We start from the raw sequence: 6000 nt of genomic DNA, 5'->3' as shown, positions 1-6000 counted from the left end.
AGGTAACTTCACATTTGCAGTCTATCTAGGAATTTGTTTATTTTTAAATAAGGAAAAGTTTCTCCTGGGTGTTATTTGAGGGTGAACAAGAGCCTCAGAACTTAATTCAAAAAGCAGCTCTTAAGCACACAGTTGCATCATGAATATTTATCTGGCTGCGTGCAAAAGCTCTGAATATCTTGGCTACACTGCTCGCCTTCTGCATGAGACCCCCCCCTTTGCTGGGAAAACGCTGCCATCGCAACCAAGGGCAGCAGAAGGCGAGGGGGCTGGCAGGCAGGGAGAGAAAGCAGGTTGGGTTTTCAGGCTAATTACAAGGTTTTGTGTTCTGGGTCACCTTGTAAATGAGATACGATGCTCAGAAAGCTGCAGCCAAAGCTGCTCGGCAGAAAGTGGAGCACACGCACAAAGGTTCTGCTGGTGTTTAGCCTTTCTTGAACACAACCTGCAATTTTCATGGTGAGCAATTACAATGGCTCTAGAAAATTGGTTCCTAGGGCATCTTGCTAAATAGACTAAAGTTGTTTTTATATGCCAGGCTGTAAAACCGTTCACTCTGGGTCTGGTGAGTGATCTGTATCAATAGACTTCTTCCCTCAGAATTCTTTTGACACACTTGCTAAAATGCATTAAAATTAATTTTAACACGGCCTCAACGAAACAGATTTGAGCAGCTTTGCAAGCTAATGCTGCTTCAAAACATTTTGTCATATTGATCAGTTTAGCACTCCTTCAGTTCAAGGCTGGCATGGTTTCTGATTATCTGTACTGCACATGGAAAACATTTCTAGGCTATCTGAGGAACAGATCTGAAGGCAGCTGGAGTCTGATTCCTACATCTCCTCTGCCTGTGGCCTGTGCTTATGTTTTTCATTCACCTTATAATTCTGCAACTTGAACCACATTTGCCAAAGGAATATTGTGAAAATTAGTATTTTCACTGCTCTTTGGTGGTGCCTCACCCTCACTCCTGCTATTTTCTGGATGACAGTGGGCCAGTTGTTTATTTACACAGTAGGGTTCTATTTTCAAATGCTGCTTCACATAAATGAGCACCAAGGGCACTTTCATTCTTAAAACACTGTACAGGCTGTATATAGACTCAGACCATACCAGGGCTGATGCCTGACACAAGGTACGGATGTTGTGGGGACATGAAATTGCAGACAGGACTGTAAGAGCACTTTGGGGGCCCCTCAGGTAATGCAGCCTGCACACCTGCACCTCAGCTTTACCTGTGCAGCTCTGCAAGGAGAGGACTTTGCTGCTGAATATTTGCAGCCCTGGGGGTTTTTAAAAGCTGTGTAGATGTGGCACTTAGAGTACAGTTTAATGTTGGACTTGGCAGTGCTGGGTTAATGGTTGGACTCAGTGGCATTAAAGGCTTTTTTCCAATCTGAACAATTCTAGGATAGTGTTTATCTGAGGTGTTGATGAGGACATTGGGATGGACTTCTGTCCCTCACTTTTCCCCAGTCTGCCCCTCACAGACTATTCCCAGCACACCACTAACAAAACTTACTCTCTTAGGGTTTTGGCTTTGTTCCTGTCTGCCTTGAGCAACACGGATAAGTCACAGAGAAAAAACAGAGAGAAAAACAAGGGATACAATGAGTCATCACTTTGATAGCTCAGATCAGGCACATAACTGCTAGAGCCTGCTCATAAATTTGGGGGTCACAAGGTTTAGTTTACATCAGAGCCATCATGTCTAAAACCTACTTTTGGACTCTGCCTGCTTTTTAATGAAAGATTTTAGCCTAGCTTAACTTTTGTAACTAAGACAAAGAATGCCTGAGTGAAACCTTATGTTCTCCAATAATAAGAATTTCTCAGGAATGTAGTAGGGCTGGTAAGATGATCTTGTCTCTACTAGCCTTATACATAAGCATTTTATTAAGTCCTTTATCTTCTTTTGAATTCTCTGGGTTTAATATTTATGGTCACACTCTGGTTTTGCGCTTTTTTTTTTTAATCTTAATTGCAGTTATACTAAAGGTTGCTGTTGTATAAGAGCTTCAGCTGTATAAAAAATCCAGTCAATTTTGCATATTCTCTCTGCAACAATAGGACAGCATCTTCCTTTAAAATATGTCAGTCCTTTGAAATTAGCAAGCAATTTGTTGGTCAGTGCACCTAAACACTAAAGAAGCAGTAAATCAATCCCTGCCCTTGGGTCCCTTGGTTCCACAGTAATTGCAAAAGATGCAAAATTAAACAAGATTTTCATTCTAGTGAACAGAGACAATTCAGACCAATGGAAGAATGGGACAATATTGTCTATCCCTCAGGCAAACCTAATTTGCTCATCCTGCCCTTACTAGGGCTGCCTCAGGACTGTTGCAAAGACAGCTACTATAAAAATGGACCAGAATAGCCTTTTGCCTCATCATCACATCTCCCCAAATACTGCTGCCTCTGCAATACTTTTTTCTGTTGCTATTCCCAGGAGATAAACCAGCTTCAATAATTTGCAGCAATTTATAATTATTGATGAGTCTTCAGGTTGCCTTCTTTGAAGGGAATATATATCCCATTAACTATGTATTTGATTATTAGGACCCACTTCAACCCCCTCTTATTCTACTGACAACTGGACAAAATTGTGTGGAAATTGTTCTGCAGTTTTCTAGCTCTGCAGTTTACCAGATCACTTAGAGAAAACAGACCAGCAAAATTGCTCTAATTCCTTTCAATTTTTAATAGCTCTCTGTGCTGGGGCTTTAATCTGTATGAAATTGCTAAAGCACTGAGTAAATAAAGCAGCTGTTACAGCTCCTGGAGCTACAATATGTCCATGGCTTCCTGGAGAATGTTCAATCTACACATAGTATATATAGTCACTTATAAAAAATATAAGTTAGTAGAGAATATAGAATTATAGTCAAAAAAAGGACTCCTGGATTCTTACATGAGAACATATCAGTACTGCATGACAGTGTGGTGTGGGACCGTTACAACCTGACAGATGCACAATTCCAGGTTGTGTAGGGCTGGATGACTGCATACCTGTATATTTAAATACCATTTTTATATCTGTTTACACTTAATTGCTAACATGTGTCTGTGGCTGTTTAAATGATTGTACAACTGCAGGCTATGATAGTTTGAACTTTTACATATTCATTTAAATGTGTCTGTGTTTACTTGACCAGCCCCAGAGTGCAGATAAGAAGATAAGAAAAGGAAATGCCAAAGCTGTGAGACAGAAATTCTTTTTTTCTGTACTTTTCAAAATGCATCTGATGTAGTTCCCAGATGGCTTACAGGGGTGAATTAACAGGCTACAATATTAAAACTCAGTCTATTAAGCTGTTTTGAAATTAATGTTATAGCAGTGGCAAGAGGTCTTAGGCACAGCAATATGGTTTTATGCTAGAGGATCTTTGTGCAAAGGAGAATGTCTCCATAACTCCCAGTTTAATATTTACTCTTGAAAAGCACATGTACCTGATCCAGCAAATGCACATGGGGCTAAGGTCCTTTTCCTTTGCCATCATTTAGAAAAGAGGATTTCTAAACATTCTATCAATGTTGACAAATCCTTTGAAAAAATACTGGAGGGTTTTATATGTGAATCAAAATTGACATATACTTTATGCAAATGTTTGCTTAAAAGCTGTGCACATTGTCTTTGCCTTAAATGGCATGGTTCTGGATAAATACAGTGTGTGCAGATACCTTTGTAGGTCAGGAATCTGACTTGCCAAATATATTTGTAATCCTGAAATAAGGAAGAACACTTCAATCATAGAGGAACAGCAAAAGCAAGATTATATATTAAGGAAAGTATGTATTAGAAATAAGCTAACAGAGCTTTTGGTGCAGGGAAGGCTTTACATAGATACATAGGGAGGGCTGTTGAAGCTGCCTAACAGTGTGTGTGAATGTCAGACATCAAAGATGCATAGACAGTCTCTGATTCCTGATGGTCTTCAACAAGTTACCTTATAAAGAATCTCAGAGCATCTCAGGTTTTATAAAGACTGAAGCGAATATTGGAAACAGTTCTGAGAAGAGTGGCAAGTATGATCTGAAGCACACAAAAGTTTCTGTATACACAACAGCTAAACAGTAGCCTGAAACCTGGAAAAAATGATTGGGAAGGGAATATTGCAGTATTCTATACAACCACAAGGGAAGAGAAGGAAATGTGTTCTCCATACATCTTCCAATGCAAACACTCAGAATTAAATTGGTGGATTACTGAATCAAAACAAGTGAAAGTAGACTTCTTCACATAGTGCAAATATGAACCGTGGAATGCCTTACTCTGAGATTTTGTAGATGTTGCAGTTTAAAGGCATTCAGAGGGCAGCCCGAAAAATTCATGGAGGAAAAAATTGAGACTTATAAAGCTGAAAGGTAATATACATCAAGATGATGATGTCACAGAATCATAGAATTGTTAAGATTGGAAAAGACCCTCAAGATCATTGATCCCAACCATTAACCCAGCACTGCTAAGTTCACCAGAAAACCACATCCCCAAGTGCTGCATCTACGCATCCTAAATCAGCGCGGACTAGGGAAGCATAGCCAGTCAGTCAGCTGTGCACTGCTACATTGTTCCGAGGCACAATTTTCTCTGCCTGCAAATCCTCTCTTCACATGCCTGTGATGTTTCCTTAGGCTGTTTGTGCTCCTCAGATAATGATATAAGGTAACAGCAACACCAATATTTGCATGACAAGCTTTGTAACTGATCCTATGATAAATTTTGACGCCAAAAAGATGAGACAAAAAAGAGGAAATTACTTCCTTTCTTTTGCTTTCACCATGCTCTCAGTGAGTTACAACATGTACTCCTAAGGGTTCTTTCCCCTCCACTCAAATCTAAGTAGAGCATCTAAGCTGAGCAGCAAGTTAGACTTTTCTTGGAATCATAACGCTCTGCAACCATGAGTATCAACCTCTAGAGATGACGGAGATTACATGTCATCTCCAGAGCAGAGCAACTTTAGGAAGTCCATTTATATAAAAGCAGAGAGTCTGTCCAATGAAACAGTGTACCTGTGAAGCGATGTGCCTTCTGCAGTGTGCTGCATAAGAGGAGAAATTCCCAAGCTGGGTAAAAAGCAATGTCACGTCGTTTATGCCTAAGGTCTCTGAAAGAAGAAATATTGTTGGGTTTCTTTCACACACTTCTCTTAAACAGGATGTGCTGTATCACTGAATCCATCTTTTGTTTTATCGAGTAGCAGATGCCTATTCAATTATTCATTTAAGTATTGTAACCTACTAAGTGATGACTGCAAATTATATTAAATAATCTTAGACTGAGTGACATCTGGTGTTTGATCAGAGATCTATTCAAAGCCATTTTTATCTGCTGGAACTTCTTGGGTCTTATGCTTTGACCAAATCAGAGAATGTCTCAAAAAAGTATAGGTCAAATGTAATAAAATAGTAGGTAATAGTCTATTATTGAAAATGTAGTAATACTTTAAAACAAATAAGCTTGAAAATTGAATTTCTCATATATTTAAATGAAAATCTCTTCCTTTAGCAGTGTGTTTCTAAGGTGACTCAGAATAAAATATTTTCTCTACAAAAATGGGACCTACCAGTGATTTCAGAGACAATTACAAGCTTCTGTTTGTTTACTGACAGGGACTGAAAATTTCCATGATGGTACAGAAGTGGCTTGGTATATGCCATTACATTTATATAGACACAAGAATTTTTCATCCCTAGTAACACTCCAAATAAAAGTTTATGAATATCAACCATTAGCATGGGTGTTTGTTTTTTTTGGTTTTTTTTTTTTTGCTGCAGAAATGATATAAATATTACCCAAGTAACTTATTAAATAATGCAGCATGATACTAATTTGAATTACCTTTTCCCAGATTTTATATAAAAGTAGCTTTGTCTTCCTTTGAGGAATGTTTGGAAAAATTTGTCTAATGTTATGAAATTGCAAACAGCAAGTGAAGTAGATTCAGGTCAGGTCTGTAGGAAAAGAAATTTTAAGTGCCATTCCTTAGCAAATGAAGG

Source organism: Agelaius tricolor, unplaced genomic scaffold (assembly GCF_023055355.1).
Source record: "Agelaius tricolor isolate 1412-34295 unplaced genomic scaffold, bAgeTri1.0.p SCAF_2, whole genome shotgun sequence".
Lineage (NCBI taxonomy): Eukaryota > Metazoa > Chordata > Aves > Passeriformes > Icteridae > Agelaius > Agelaius tricolor.
Note: the sequence above shows the minus strand (reverse complement) of the source record.